This window comes from Pteropus alecto, unplaced genomic scaffold, assembly GCF_000325575.1.
Source record: "Pteropus alecto unplaced genomic scaffold, ASM32557v1 scaffold88, whole genome shotgun sequence".
Classification (NCBI taxonomy): Eukaryota; Metazoa; Chordata; class Mammalia; order Chiroptera; family Pteropodidae; genus Pteropus; species Pteropus alecto.
Window position 1 is genome coordinate 12401704 of NW_006494611.1, and position 15384 is coordinate 12417087.

General features: G+C 35.5%; 1 long non-coding RNA gene across 1 annotated transcript; it reads left to right on the forward strand.

The window, feature by feature from the left end:
* Positions 1-9710: 9710 nt before the first annotated feature.
* On the forward strand, positions 9711-12523 carry LOC112474119. Its single transcript, XR_003044293.1, has 2 exons — positions 9711-10204; positions 11920-12523. It is a non-coding gene; the product is annotated as an uncharacterized LOC112474119 (long non-coding RNA).
* The last annotated feature ends 2861 nt before the right edge of the window (positions 12524-15384 follow it).

Below are 15384 nucleotides of genomic sequence, written 5' to 3' on the forward strand. Positions count from 1 at the left end.
GCTTCAAAGGGAGGAGAAATAGATTACACCTTTTGATGGGGAGAGGCAAGTTTCTGCAAAAGCACACAGGACTAAAAATATTCCTATGTTCATTTTTGGAAAATACAATCTCACATAAATATCATTTAAAATATATATGCCAGACTGCTATTAAGAACAGCTTTGTAAACATTTAAACAATAATAACTTTTACTAATTAAATGTCCACCTTTTTTTTTTTTTTTATTTCACTGCCTCTTCTTCCCAGAGTGCTCCTTCAACAGTTTGCTCAAAGAAGATCTGTGGGTAAAAAGTTTTTGAGTATTTGGGATGCCTTAAAATATTCTTTTCTCACCATTTAATTTGAAAGACGCTTTGGCTAACAAGAAAATTCTGGGTTCAAAAGTCCTTAACATTTTGAAGATATTGATGCTTTTTTTTTTTCTTGCATCTGATATTGCTGATGAGAATCTAATGATTCTCATTCCTTTCGTAGGTTATCTTTAATAACTTTTTGGATTGCCTCTTTTTTCCAAGATTTATTCAGGTGTAATTGACAAATAAAAATTGTATATATTTAAAGTGTACAACATGATGTTTTGATATATATACATTGTGAAATGTTTACCACAATGAAGCTAAATAACGCATCCATCGTCTCACATAATAGTTACTTCTTTTTGGAGAGCACAATTAAGATCTGTTCTTTTAGAATGTCTTCATTCTTGATTTTCTAAAATTTGACTACAATCTGTCCATACTTCACTATAATATTTAATATGTCTTAATTTATCCTACTAGGAAGGATCATTTCAATTTAAGAACTCATGTCTTTCATATTTTTATTCCCCTCCATCTTTGTATTTTCTCTTCCTGGGATTCTTCATGGATGCTAATGCTTTTGGATTGATCTTTTATGTCTCTCAATATTTCATTCAAATTTCTATTATTCCAGTATATCCTAGTGTTTAAAAAATGGACTCTGGAACCAGATGCTGGATTCAAATCCTGACTTTCCTATTTACTAGGTGTGTGACCTTGAGTGAGTTATTAATCCTTCCTGTGCCTTATATTTCTCATCGGTACAATAAAAATAATAATAACCCATTCCTGACAGGCTTGTTTTGAGAATTATCAGTTTTAGATCTGAAAAGAACTTAGAACAATGCCTTGAACATAGTAAGTATTATATAGGTAACTATTCTTATCTTTCTTCTTATTTCCTTTCTGTTGCTCAACATATCAACTTACACCACAGTTTTCAGCTATGTCTACTCTGCTCTTCAGCCCATGTACTGAGTTTTATTTTCAACAATTATATTTTTCATTTCTAAAACTCTTGATTATGTTTTGAGAAACCATTTGTCCTTGCTTTATGTATCAAATTCCCTCTTATCTGAGAATATTAATTGTATTTATTAATTATTCGTTGTTTCATTGAGTGTGAATTTTCCTATTTTTCTTTCAGAGTTTACAATCCTTAAATGGCTAGTGATAATTGACTGTGACCCCATCTTTGTGGTTGTGATTTCCTCCTTGTCTTCAGTGCAGCCTCCTTGGTAGGAAAGATGAAAACAAGTTGCTCAGGGTTGTGGTCTGTGTTATACAGAAGATGGTGGGCTAAAGATGGGCTACCAATCTTGGTACCTGAGTTTCTTATTTTCTGGCTGCCTCTCATTGCTACCCAGTAATATCAGCTGTATTCCTCCAACTCAAGACCTGCTTCTGGAGAGTAAACACCTGTACTGGAGCACCTGGCTTTTCATCATATTTTATTACTGTACATCATTTTATCTGTTCTCCATTCTGGACCTAGGGTCAAGCACAGAAGTTGGCACATAGTAGATGCCCAATAAGTGTTTATTGAATGCACAAAGAAAGGAGAAAAAGAAAACTGATTCAATTTTAAAATCTGCCATAGCTTGTTTTGAGACTTTAAGGAAGTTACTTCAGCATACATTTATTACATGCCTCTACTAGGTACTTTATATACATTATCTCATTTAATTTTTAGCACAATTCAATGAAGTGGGTTGTATTCATTAGAGTATAAGTTCAGCTACTGTTATAGAGACCCAACAATTCAGAGGCCTATGGTTGGTAGGCATTTATTTCTCTCATGTAACAATCTAGGATTAAGTAATGTAGGATTGGTATGGAGACTTACAGTGTCAGGGAACCAAACTCTTTTTGTTCACTTTTCAGTCATTTTTAGTTTGCTACTCTTGTTCTATGGCCAAAGGTGATGCACCACTATATTTTGATTCTAGTCAGTAAGGAAGGGAGAGGGAGAAGGAGAGGGCACGATTTTTCAGTTTAAGGGCATGACTTAGGATCTATATGCAACTCTTCTGCTCATGTCTCATCAAGCAGTCACATGACCTAACTGCAAGGGAGGCTGAAACTATATTTTGAGCAGCCCTGTGCCTCACTAAAATTGAGAGTTCTATTACTATAGAAGAAGGCAAGAATGGATATTTGAGACCATTACTGTTTATTTTTTTAATTGAATCTAAGGATTCAATTAAAATTGAATTGAATCTAAGGATATTAAAAACCTTTCAATTAAATTGTGACAGTGCTTTCTTATCACTTAGAATTTTTATTGTGTACTTACTGAAATAGAACTTTTTGATTTATTGACATAAACTCAATTGTATATTTATTCTGTGCATACATATAAAAAGGAATATGTAAGCAAATCATTAAAGGTATTTAAATTTTTTTCTCCAAATTCAGAGCCTGACTATTCTCACCTTAACTCAGAAGTGTAAATATGAGTTTTTCTATTCAGTGTCATCCTCTGTACCATAAATGCTCCTGATGCAGCATTTCTTTAAAAAGTGCTCCACTCTTATCACTAGAGTTTTCTTACGAAAGCTGACCCTTAGTTTGCCATTTTTTATAACAGCTATGACTAAGAGAAACTATTAACTTAGAATTGATTCTGGACAGCTATGGATCTAACTAAAAATTGGGATTTTATGAGTATAGAAGAAGGATAAAATGGATATTAAGGGACAACTAGCAGTCTCTGCAACATGGTTATCATTTCCATATCATATACACAAGGTAAATGAAACCTAGAGAATAGACTAATTTGCCCAATAATATCAAATTATGAAGTCAAGAGACTGGAATTAAGTTCATCTGTTTCCAGCTTTACAAAACTACTCTGAAACACAAATCTAGTTTTGACAAGGCTTTGAGGAAATTAGCATACTCATATACTGTTTGTGGAAGTATAAATCACTACATTTTAGAGAGGGTGACTTAGCAGTACCTGTCAAAATTTAAATATGCTTCTCTTTAAACTAAACAGTTATTCTAGGAATTTAGTCAATAGAAATATCAGTACAAATGTGCAGATACACAAAGGGGATCTACATGATTCATTTCTGCAGCCTTTAAATAGAAACTGGTGTTGCAAATAAGGAGGGATGGTGGCAGGTACATTGAAATCTCAGAGCCGGCAGTGGAGATATTGTTGTTGGTGCAAGCCACAGTATCTATAAACCAGCAGTCACAGCAGTGATGCTCCCACTAGATCAGTTCTGTGGTGGGATTTAGGAAATTTGTTGTGGCTGATCAGTCTCTACCATGAGATTCTGAATTGCCAAGTATTTTTCAGTAAATTCCTTTTTTCCTTAAACTGTTACATTGGTTTCTACCATTTGTAACTGAAAACTGAAACTGATAGTACTGGCCTCATTTATTTTCCTTTAAACTGCCAAGTTGTTACTACCTTAGGTGTTCTTTCTGCCATGATCTCACAGGGCTGATTCTTTTGTAGCACCAAGGATTTAGGTCAAATGTCACTTTGTGGAAATAGACCAGATCTCCCATCCTAAGAAGTTATACACTCAAACTTTTCACTCTTTACCAAATCTCCATGTTTTATTGTATTCACAGAACTTATCACTAGGTGAAATTATTTACTTCACATTTGTTTTCTTATTTATTTCTCCCCTTCCCCACAAATAGAAACTGCAGATTACTTTGCCTAGAAAAGTGCCTGGCACATAATATAGGCACAATAATTTTTGCTGAATGAATAAATAAATGAATGAAATTTTTATCTTTGTTTTGAATACCATGAAATTGGGAACATCCTTCAAATATGCATTAATAGGAAATTAGTTAAATAAATTGGGAACAACTATGCAATAGAATATTATACATCTATTATAAAGATGAAGTACATTTTAAATGTCTTAATATAGAAAGAATTTCACAACATATTGATGAGTAAAACAGTGTAAATGAACGTATATTATAAGGTGATGTTTAATATGCCTAGAAAAAAAATAGGAAGATATTAAGCAAATTGTTGAGTAGTTAACTCAGTATAATCAGAATACTAAGGTGAAAAGAAAACTCTCCACTTCTTGCTCTAAATTTTTTTGTATTTTTTGCAAGAATCATGTATGCTTAAGTCTTTTGGTTTCAAAAAACAAACTAGTTTGAAAAATATTGATTTATTGGAAAATATTTTGATATGGTATCCTTTGTAATGAAAGGATATTAAAGGTCAGGAATGATACTGGGTCTCAGAAACTTCCAGAAACAGATAACAAAAATTTCAGATCTCTTTCCATGAATCTCTTATCTTGGCTTTTCTTTGCATGTCAACTTCGCTCTATCTCACTGCTATGCTTTTGTAACCCAAGTCTAGAGCTGGAGATAGTGGCTACACACTAGAGAAAGCTGCGCTTTGCAGCTTCATTGAAGACTGCTTAGAACCATCTAAAGAGCCCGTGCACTTACCTGTAGTTTGTCCTATAGTAGTAAGTGAGATGGTTTATAAAGAACCACATGTGGCATTCAAACTAATGCTCTGAGTTCTCTTTCCTCAACAGAATACATTTGGAATACTGTAAATGATGCAAGATTCTAGTAGCAACCATACACGGTGAAAGCTTTTACACTGTCATCAGGGTAATTAACTCTGTCTTCTAGATCATCTATGTCTTTATGTTCACATAATCTGCAGGTAACAGTTCATCTTTAAGCAATGCTGAGAAGCTTTCCACAAACTTGATTCGAAACTGGTATGTAACTCTAAATAGAGACTGCCAACAGCTGTAGTATTATATCTTTACTCAATAAACCTTGGTTAAATCTTAATCACATTTATTTAGACAGTTGATATTTTTGCCCATCAAAGTCCATAAGAAACTGTTTTTAATGCTGTTGATGTATTAGTCAGAGTAGACTTCCTGCTGGTTTATTTTCTTTCAGTGTCTTAACAGAGTAGAGAATTATTGCTTTCTCAAGTCCCAGTCCCATGTGGGTTAACAAACAGGGTCAGGGGGTTCTGCTCCATCCAGTCATTCAGGGACTTTGGTTTTTTACATCCAGTGATCCCACCTCCCCAGAAGGACTCAGAGTCCTCTGAATTCTCCACATCTGCCCTTCATAAAAAGAAAATTAGAAAGAATAAAGAAGCCAACACCTACTCTTAATCACCTCAACATGAAAATGATACACATAACTTCTCACATTGGTGACATCTAGACATATGGCTCCATCTAGAAACAAAGGGAGCTGAGAAATATAGTCTAGCTATGTGCTCAGGAAGAACAGAAGGAAATGGACATTGGTATTTGCTATTCATTTCTATTACAGTTAATAATATAATAAACAGCTTATTGTATTTTTCAGACATTTATCACTAACAGTCACCTCCTCTTAGCATGAATAATACAATGACTGCACAACTGTTTTAGCAGGCTCACATTCTGTATTTGTTGATGCTCCTTTGGTTGCAAATATCAGAAATCCAATGCAAACTAGGTCAAATAAAAAGGATTTATTTGCTCACATATGCAAACCTTAGATAGTGGAGGGATAGAGCCAACCTCAGGGATTACTGGAATAACAATGGAGTTCTCTCTCTTTGTTGCTGATCTCTGTCTTTTGCTTTGTGTAACTGCTTCCTTCTTTAAAACCAAGACTATGTGTTAGGAGACATGTACACAGATCCAAACATCTCTCTAATCAGTTCTAGAAAGAACAACAAACATCTCTCTAAACAGTTCTAGAAAGCCCAGGAGCCATTCCCAATGTTCAATGTGATCCTCTTAACTTTGAGCTTGGTCTTATTAGGTGTAATCTTGTGCCCATGTGAATTGAGGTGAGTAGAAATGATAACATGCTATCCTGGTAGTAATTTATCATTTCATCACCATAAAGGGAGTCCCAGTTCTCTCTTTGCTATTGCCATGGTAAAGGCAATGATTCTATCAATACTTAAGATTAGAAGTTCTGGCAGAATAATGAAGCTACAGAAGATCTATAATCTCTGGGGTATTTGGCACCCTTTCAACAGCTATGAAGCAAAAATAAGACTTTTTAGTAGAAGGTGAAAAGACATACTTGAACCATTTAGCACATTACTGTACTAAATTGATTTAGAAAACGTTTTCACACAGTTAAAATATGTACCTCACAAAAGGGACTACCAGCAATCCTCCAACATAACCATTCCCCTCTACCTCTCGAGCCTCTGTTGGTTAGCAACTTTTTTCTTAAAGGACCGATAATAAATATTTTAGGTTTGCCATATGGTCATATAACTCTATGGATCTCTGACGCAACTACACTGCTATTGTAGTAAAAAAGCAACTATATACAAAACCAAAAACACAAGCAAGAAAAGAAAAACTGGTCATCATCAAAATTACAAACTTTTGTTATTCAAAGGGCACCAAAAATAAAGTTATATAAAAAAAAAACCCTACAGAATGAAAGAAAATATCCGCAAATTATATTCCTGATAAGGTACTTATACCTACAATATATAAAATATGATTACAACTCAATAATAAAAAAACAAACAATCCAACTGAAAAATGGGTAAAGAATCTGTATAAACATTTCTACAGAGAAGATATACAAATGACCGATAAGCTCATGAAAAGATACTTAATAACTTTAGTTATTAGAAAAACACAAATCAAAGCCTCAATAAGATAATCAATTCACAACCACCATGATGGCTATAATAAAAAAGATAATAACAACTATTGACCAGGATGTGGAGAACTCAGAACCTTCATAAACTGCTAATGGAAATGTAAAATGGTGCAGCCACTTTGCAAAATAGTCTTTGGAAAATAGCAGTTTCTCAAATGGTGAAACACAGGGTTATCATATAACCCAACAATTTTATTCCAAAGTATATACCCAAGAGAAATGAAAACATATATCCACACAAAAACTTGTAGGCAAACGTTTATAGAAGGATTACTCGCAGTAGCCAAAAGATGGAAACAACACAAGTGTCCATCAACTAATGGACAAACAACATGTGGTGTATCATACAATGGAATATTATTTGGCCATAAAAAAGAATTAAATACTAATACATGCTACAACTAAAATGAACCTTGGAAACATTTTGCTAAGTGAAAGAAGCTACAAAGGACCACATATTATATGATTCCATTTATATGAAAAGGCTAGAATAGGCAAATCTATAGAGACAGAAAACAGATTAGTGATTGCCTAGGTCTTGGCTGTGGAAGGAGATGGGGATTTGGAGACAACGCCTAAGGGATATGGAGTTTCTTTTCATGGTAATGAAAATGTTCTAAATTGATTGTGGTGCTAGACATATGATTCTGTTAATATAATAAATGCCAATGAATTGTATACTTTAAATGAGCGAATTATATGGCATGTGAATTATATGTCAATAAAGCTGGTTTTTTATTTGAAAAAAACATGTAGCCATAGACAATAGGTAAAATGGGCAGGAGTGTATTCCAATAAAATGTTATTTATAAAAACAGTGGCTGGCCATGGGCAACAGTTTTCTGACCTCTGTTCTAGAGAAACAGAATCTCAAATATTTTAGCTAGGCACTGGCTTACTAGAAAAATACTACCTTTCCTAGCCTCTCTTGCAGAAACTTGCATACAACCTTTGGAACTGTCCTTCAATAGGAGAGGTATGCTAATTCTTTGAATCCCTCTGTCTTTCCTGTTCACTGGAATGGCTAGAGCTCTAGCAGTCATCTCGGACAATGCAACAACTTTGGAAAATAGAAGCCACATATAATGGATCAAAAAGATAGCAGAAGTCTGGAATCTTCACCCCATGAATCATCACACCAACCAAACTAAATTCATCCATATTTCTTGAGAGAAAATAATAAAATTTATGTCATGTTTAAATAACTTTTATTTTGGAGCTGTCACTCTGTGCTCACAGCTGAACCTTGTTCCAATTACTAAAAGCCCTCAAGGAATTAAAAAAATTATGCCTTCTGGAGGGGCTCAAGCGGATGTTATTGACATTCAACATCCAATTCTATGGACATAGTCATACAATTGTCTTTTTTTTAAAACATCATTTTATTATTACATTTGAGCCTAGCCAAGAAGCCAAGAAGTGATTACAACATTTCATTCTTAATCTTTGATCTAGTGTCTTATAACTATTTGGGTTCATATCTTTTCTGATTAACTAATCCTTTGTAACTTTTAAAAATATCAAGTATCATAAATACAAACAGCACCATATAGAATAGAGATAGAAGAAAGAATGGAACCTTTATTTTGCAGAATTTGAAAAAATTGCTTAAAGCTGTACCCCAGAGAAGGCGGAATAAAAATATCTCTTTACACTTGTTCTCCTAAATTTCAAATGCCCCAAACTCCCTTCCCCTTTTTCTAGACGGAAAACTTTCGATTGTCACATTTCTATATAAAAGTGAATGAAATACATCAAAACATTTCTACTTACTTCTTGTGAAGATTGCTGACCCAAAATTGTTTTTTGATACTAGCTACAAAAAAAATCCAATGCTTTTCCAAACAACAGGATTTCTCTGTTAATTCTATCAAGGGCTGTCATTTGTCAAAATGTGACAACATGTCTTTGTCTTCATTATGATGGCAGGCAATTAAGAATGTTTTATCACGGCCAATTTATTTTTCTATATTAAAAAGATATTACAGCAGATATGTAAAATATAAGGTAGGATAAAATGACTAAATGGCCGCTCTTTAACTATTATCAGTTAATTTTGATGTATTTGTTAGTACCTTTTTTGTGTGCATAATGTTTTTACAAAACTATGACCTTAGTAGCCTTCAAACGTTGAGGACTTGTTAATGTAGACATAAGATCAAAGGATTGGTTGTCATCATATTATAAAGAAATGAAAACCAGTAGAAACTATCGATTTGGTAGACAAGTCCAAGATAATAGTTGTCAGTTCTTACTTAAGGCCAAAGACTATTTTGTGATGGTGACAGGCTTCGAGTTGTCTGAACAATCCTCAAATTACAAGTGTCTGACAGGAATTTAAAACTGTTTACCAGAGCCCAACAAAAACCAGTGCCAGTTTCCCCGGTTAACCTGTGCTGCGATGGCAGCGAGAAAGAACCGTGCATGTGCAAAGTCAAGGAGACCAAGAGAAATTTCAGGACATCGTGTTGGGGAAGGTGACTCAGGCAAACAGTTTGGTCTTGTGTCCAGCGTAAAGAGCACCGTGGCTGTGACCTGGTCCCACTCCCTGGGCAACAGGATGCTGAGCTGAAGATTAACAGCCCTTGTAGAAGTGGCTTACCAGAATGCCAAGCACCAGGTTTGGACTTTTCCAAATGGAAGCACCACGCAAGAGGGTGAAAGCACAGGTCCTGCAGCCAAACTGACGGGGTTAGACCAGCTCCACCAAATACTAGCTCTATGATTTTGGACAAATCAATGGCTCTCTCTTAGCCTGTTTCTCCTTATATAAAATGGAAATGATACTATTTATCTCTCCTAGGTTTGTTGTGAAGAAAGGATTAAATGGCATGGCAATGCTGGTGTTAAGCACAATGCCTGACGCGTATTATAACGAGCTGGTTGTCATAAGGTCCAAAACCTTAACCACCGCCAGCGTCCCTACCGGCCCTGCTTCCGGGAGTCCCTTCACTTCCCTCAGCCGATCGCAGATCCCTCCGCGGTCCCGTCACTTCCGGGAGGATCCAGCTTCGGCTCCTCGAACACCCGGATGCAATTATCATGGCTGCCGTCAGTGAGGGACAGCAATGGAGTCAAGAATTGCCCGGAAATTCCCGAGTTTAGGGTTTCAAGGAGGCCTGTCCAAAGGATAAAAGATGAGCTTGCTGGGCGGCAAGGTGCCCCAAACCGTCCTAGGAATTGGACTTCCGCGCTTCTTGTCAACTTGCCGCCAAGTTTTTCTAGAGGAATCGCTTCTCTTGGAAGGGTAGGACTTCGCTTCCTACCTGTACCTTCTTTGTATGCCAGGTTTTTACACCGTTCTTCCCTCAGCCCTGGAGCAGGTCGGGCAGTACGGTGGCTGGCTTGGGAGGTAGTGGCGGGCGGGCAGTTAGGACCGAGAGAGTTGCGGTGCGCTGGGGATTACGGGGCGGTGGAAGATCTGGGGACGCCCCACTAAGCTGTTGGAGCCGCCGCCCAATTGGAGCCTTGTCCCTGTATTTTAGCTGAGATGCTCCACAGGGCTCTTCCCAGCCGACTCAACCATACTCATAGACTTTAATCCTGCAAAATATCTAGGGTTTGTATAGCTCAGTATGTGATTTTTTATTTTTAATCACAAGCTGATAATGTTAGTTTTAAGTTTCAGAATGAACAGGGAAAGCTCATGTTGCGTTATGGGGCGGGTTTTCTTTTAAGGTTTAAATTTGTATAGGATAATGGGGAGATTTTACCGAAAGTATTCTTTTTAAAAAACTGGTATGAGAAAATAGGCTAATATTTAAAACACTCAAGGAATTGTTGAACTTTGCTACTGTGCAGTCATCACAATGAAACTTGAAGACACCAGAATTGTACCTCATGATAAGGCTTTAATTGCTAGCAGTTTCAGAAAAGACAATAATTCTAGATATAGATATATTAATTTGAATTAGTTTTTTTCACTGCAGGATGTCCTATAGGTTTTGTCATCTGGTGAAACAAACAATTGTGAGTTGGTTCATTAACATTTCCTAGTAGTTAAAGTTACTTTTTAAGTGTGATATAAAATACACATATAGATGTTTCTTTTTTATAGGAACAAAAGTATGGAAACTAATATTTAAAGCAGGTTGACCCTGCATAATAGAGTATGTTATAATTTAGATTTTCACTTAAACTCTCAAAATTAGAAGAGCTGACCTAGACAGGCTAAAAAAAAGAAAAAATGTAGACATTTACCCCCTCAGAGCATTCTATAAAATGACATTAGAAATCACCTGGGATTTGCTTATACAAGTGCATACAATATGCAAAGCAAAGAGTTGATAATGGATGAGAACATGCTTTACAATATATAAAGTAATGTCTCAATCACAAACAGTTATTACTCTAGCTCTTCTGGCCAAGTCATGTCTCCTTGTGATACATTTTAACCTCCAAAACTTGTGGTTCTTGTACTACCAGTATATAGTAAAAATACTATATCTTATAATAGCATTTTTTAAAAAGCAACAATTATCCATTTACACATTTTAAATTTTTTTTCCTTTTGATGCGTTATTTGAGATTGTATTTACAAGAGCATTTGTACACAGAAGAGTACTTAGTGATTTGATGGTCATAAATGGCCTCGGTGCTGACTTTTTGTGTGTTTTCTTGCAGGTAGGTCTACTGGGTTCTTGGCACAATGCCATATGGACCTGGATAAAACATTGTTAAGGTGGAAGTTTTTATTAATCAGTTCAAACATTTTACCTGTCTTTTTAGTTTTCCAGTATTTTAGTCAAATAACTAGATGTGGGTTTCATATACTGAGCAATTTTTGTGGGATAATTGATGACCACTTTAAATTATTTTCTACCAAATGTAAAGTTTGATTTCAAATAGTTGTTTTTATGGAGCATTTACCATAATGCAAACTGTGTTAAGTCCTATACATACATTATATCAATACTTAGAGTAACCTCACGAATTAAGTCTATTAAAATCACTGTTTTACAGATGGAGAAACTGAGGCAAAGGGGGATTAAGTTTCTTTCTCATGGTCCCAAAACTAGAGCCACGTTCTATAGCCTTTCCTTCCATATAACTGAAGATTTTAGTAGAAGAAGCATGAGAATGGAACTCAGACCTGGACTCTAGTCCTACGGCCCTGCTTTGTGAATTAGAGCAAGTCATTTAACCTCTCTGAATTTCATTTTCCTCTCCCGTGAGAAATGAACACTTTTAACTATTATATTTTATTGATTTTTGAATCATCAAGAATCTTTAAAAAGTTGCCTTCACCATTGTTTTCCCATTTTCTTCTGGCCCCCTGGCACTCATTCTATAAATTTTGATGCACATATGGAGGCAGTGACAACCCCATCTCTGTTGCTGCCTGGTATGACCACACTGTAAGATGTGGCTGATTTCAGAGATGTCAAAATGTAAAATAATGTGCATCTTGGAATTGATGACATGTAGTAGGTGATCTCTAAGTTCCTTTTCATCCTTGACTGTGTGACATCTGTGACTTTATAACATTTTATGGTTGGTTTATGTATTTTTTAATGTAAATGATTCAAAATAAAACATAAGCTTTTTGGTAATAGAAAAGTAGGAACCATGTCTCCCTTTCACCTCTCAGTCTCAATACCCAGAACAATGTGTGGCATGTAGTAAATGCTCAGTAAATATTTGCTGAATGAATTAAACAAATCTTCATTTCATATTACAAATAAAACATTTAAAAAAATTGTGTTTGACTTGAATTTGACATAAAATGGTATCAACAGTGCAAAAATACTTTGCTAATAATTTTCACATTCAGAAATGCACTGTTATAAAACAGCAGTTCTTTCCCAACATCTTTTCTGCTCACTATTGTTGATTATCATCAAGTGTAGAATATATTTTGTTCCTTGAAGAAGTATAGTGAAAATTGAAATACTGTCATATGGATTTTTTAACAAATTGAACTGGTTTTATTTTTTAGACTGGCCAAAGGGGTGGCTCCATAGTGTAGTGGTTAGCACATCTGCTTTACAAGCAAAAGGTCCTGGATTTGCGCCCAAAGTGGAGCACTGGACCATACCCCGGATGCGCCAGCCCCCCCACACCCACTTGCCGCCCCCTCCCCCACCTTGAGGGCGCACTGCGAGCACATGGGAGGAGACACCCAGCCTTCAGAGATCCAGTTCTTAAGGGGCGACGGATGAGCAACATCCATAGGTCAGGGGTAGAAGTAGGGGCGAGGGTATTAAAGAGGGGGGAAAAAAATAAAAAATAAACTGGCCAAAGTATAGAATTCTTTAATATATAGAGGCTTTCATTTTAACAAAAGTTGAAAAAAATATTATTTGATATCTTTATTAAATTTTTATCATGAGTATTCCGGAGGTGACTAAGCATGCCATCGTTCCAGATACCAGTACTAATACTAATACCAGTAGTATTAAACATGTCTGAGTTATGAATGATGAAAATAAACTACAACTGAAAGCTATTTTGAAACTGTGAATGGGCAGAAAAGTGTTCAAGTTTTGGGGTGGGTGAGTGTAAGATAATGTAACTAAAGAAATTATCCCAACAATATTTATAGTATGTTTGTTGAGATCTGTACTTTCAGTTAGACACAGGAAGGGGGATAGGAGTTATTAAAGAGTCATGGACTGTTCTTTGGTGATAACCAGCTAAGTGTTCTGCTATGGCCAGAAAAGCCAACATGTGAGGTATCATCAGAAAAATGTTTGGGAAAATCAACAGAAACATCTTATCCCTAAACAACATAATAGTCTATGCCCATTTCTGAACCAAGCACTGGCAAAGAGAATGGATTACTCTTAGATCTCTAAGTCTCATTTCTGTAGTTGAAAGTCTTCCAGTGGTTTGTCGGGGAGGAGCATACAAGAAATCAAGTTTCTGTAAGGAGAAAGAGGGAAATGGATGCTAAAATAGGCAAAAACAGAATCCACTGCAATGCCTTTATTGCCGTCTAACAATCCTTTGATCAGATCGGTGAACACTGAAAGCAGGGGGAGATTATGGAGAAAATAATATAAAAATAGATAATTATGTTCTACAAATTAATTTTGACATAAAATATACCACACATTTAAAAAGCTCATGATCTAATAAGTTTGTTAAAAAGTCATGCACTTGTCAGCATTTTAAAAAAAATACTTTAATTTTTTCCAATTCAAATAAATAAGGTTAAAGGAACATGAATAAATTGGCTGCTAATAGAAGAAATTTCAGCTGTTTGGAGTTGGTGAAATAAATTACTGTGTAACAGAAAAACAAAATGGTAGGGGAGTGAGAATGGAAAGAATGAATAGTGAAGTTCGTGATAAATCAGGTGTTAAAAATAATGTAGGGGTGACTATCATTATAAATGAAATTATTGAATACCTCTAGACTCAAAAGAGATTATAGAGTAGTTAAAAATCAGTTGTCCATGAGAAGAAATTGAGAATTGGGGGGTAGTTAATAAAGTCTGTTTCGTCTCTATAGCAATCGTTCTCAAAATATGGACCTTCTGCAACCTGAATCAAGTGTGCAGCTTACATGTAACCGACCAGTGGCTGACACTGCCTGATACATAAAAGGCACTAGAAAAATATTTATTGAATAAAGGAAAATGAATGATCAAAAAGATGGCTAAGTGAATGAAGGCACTAATGAACCCAAATACCATTTATCATTAATTCCTAATGTGATGTTTCATTATTCTTCAAATAACATCCATGATGGCACTAATATTCATGGCAGTGGTATAGTATTGCTCCTTTCCCAGCCTATGAGATTCTAGCTATGAATACTAATAGATATTGTTCATCGAGCATTTAATGTGTACCAGGCACAATGCTAAGTTCTTTTTCCTCATTAATACATTTAATTTTTATAACAACTTTATGCGGTAGATATTATTTCCCCTTTACAGAAAAGGAAATCAAGGTTCAAAGAGAGTAAGTAACTTGCCCAGTTATACAGCTGCTAAATAATGGAGTTTGGGTTAGAACCCAATTTTGTTTCACTTTGCAAATCGAAGCCTGTGCTCTCATTGCTACACTGCTTCCAAAATTTGCAATATTCTGCAGACTTACTTGGCTTCTTATAAGCTTTGCACTTTCTCCTTTGAAATTCTCTTTGACACCAGTTTGGGATTACTGCTTTGGCGCTAGTTTTTATTGTCAGGGGTCTTCATAAGCTCTTTCGTTTATGAACTAATTATTCATTCTTTGTGTCTTTTGAAGACTTGTCACAGTACCTGAAACCCTCACTCAGTTGAATTCTAGACTGAATAGATTCAGTTTATAGCTTTATAAATTCCATTCTTTTCTGCAGTTCTGTGAGTCTCCTGAGAGGCCTTAAATTAAGCCTCATTTTCCCTTTCCTACTGCTGATCAGGGTTCCAACCTTTATCCTGGAATTGCCCAGTTGGCTCAGAGAACCCATATCAGACATCAGTTTCTCTATTGTTTC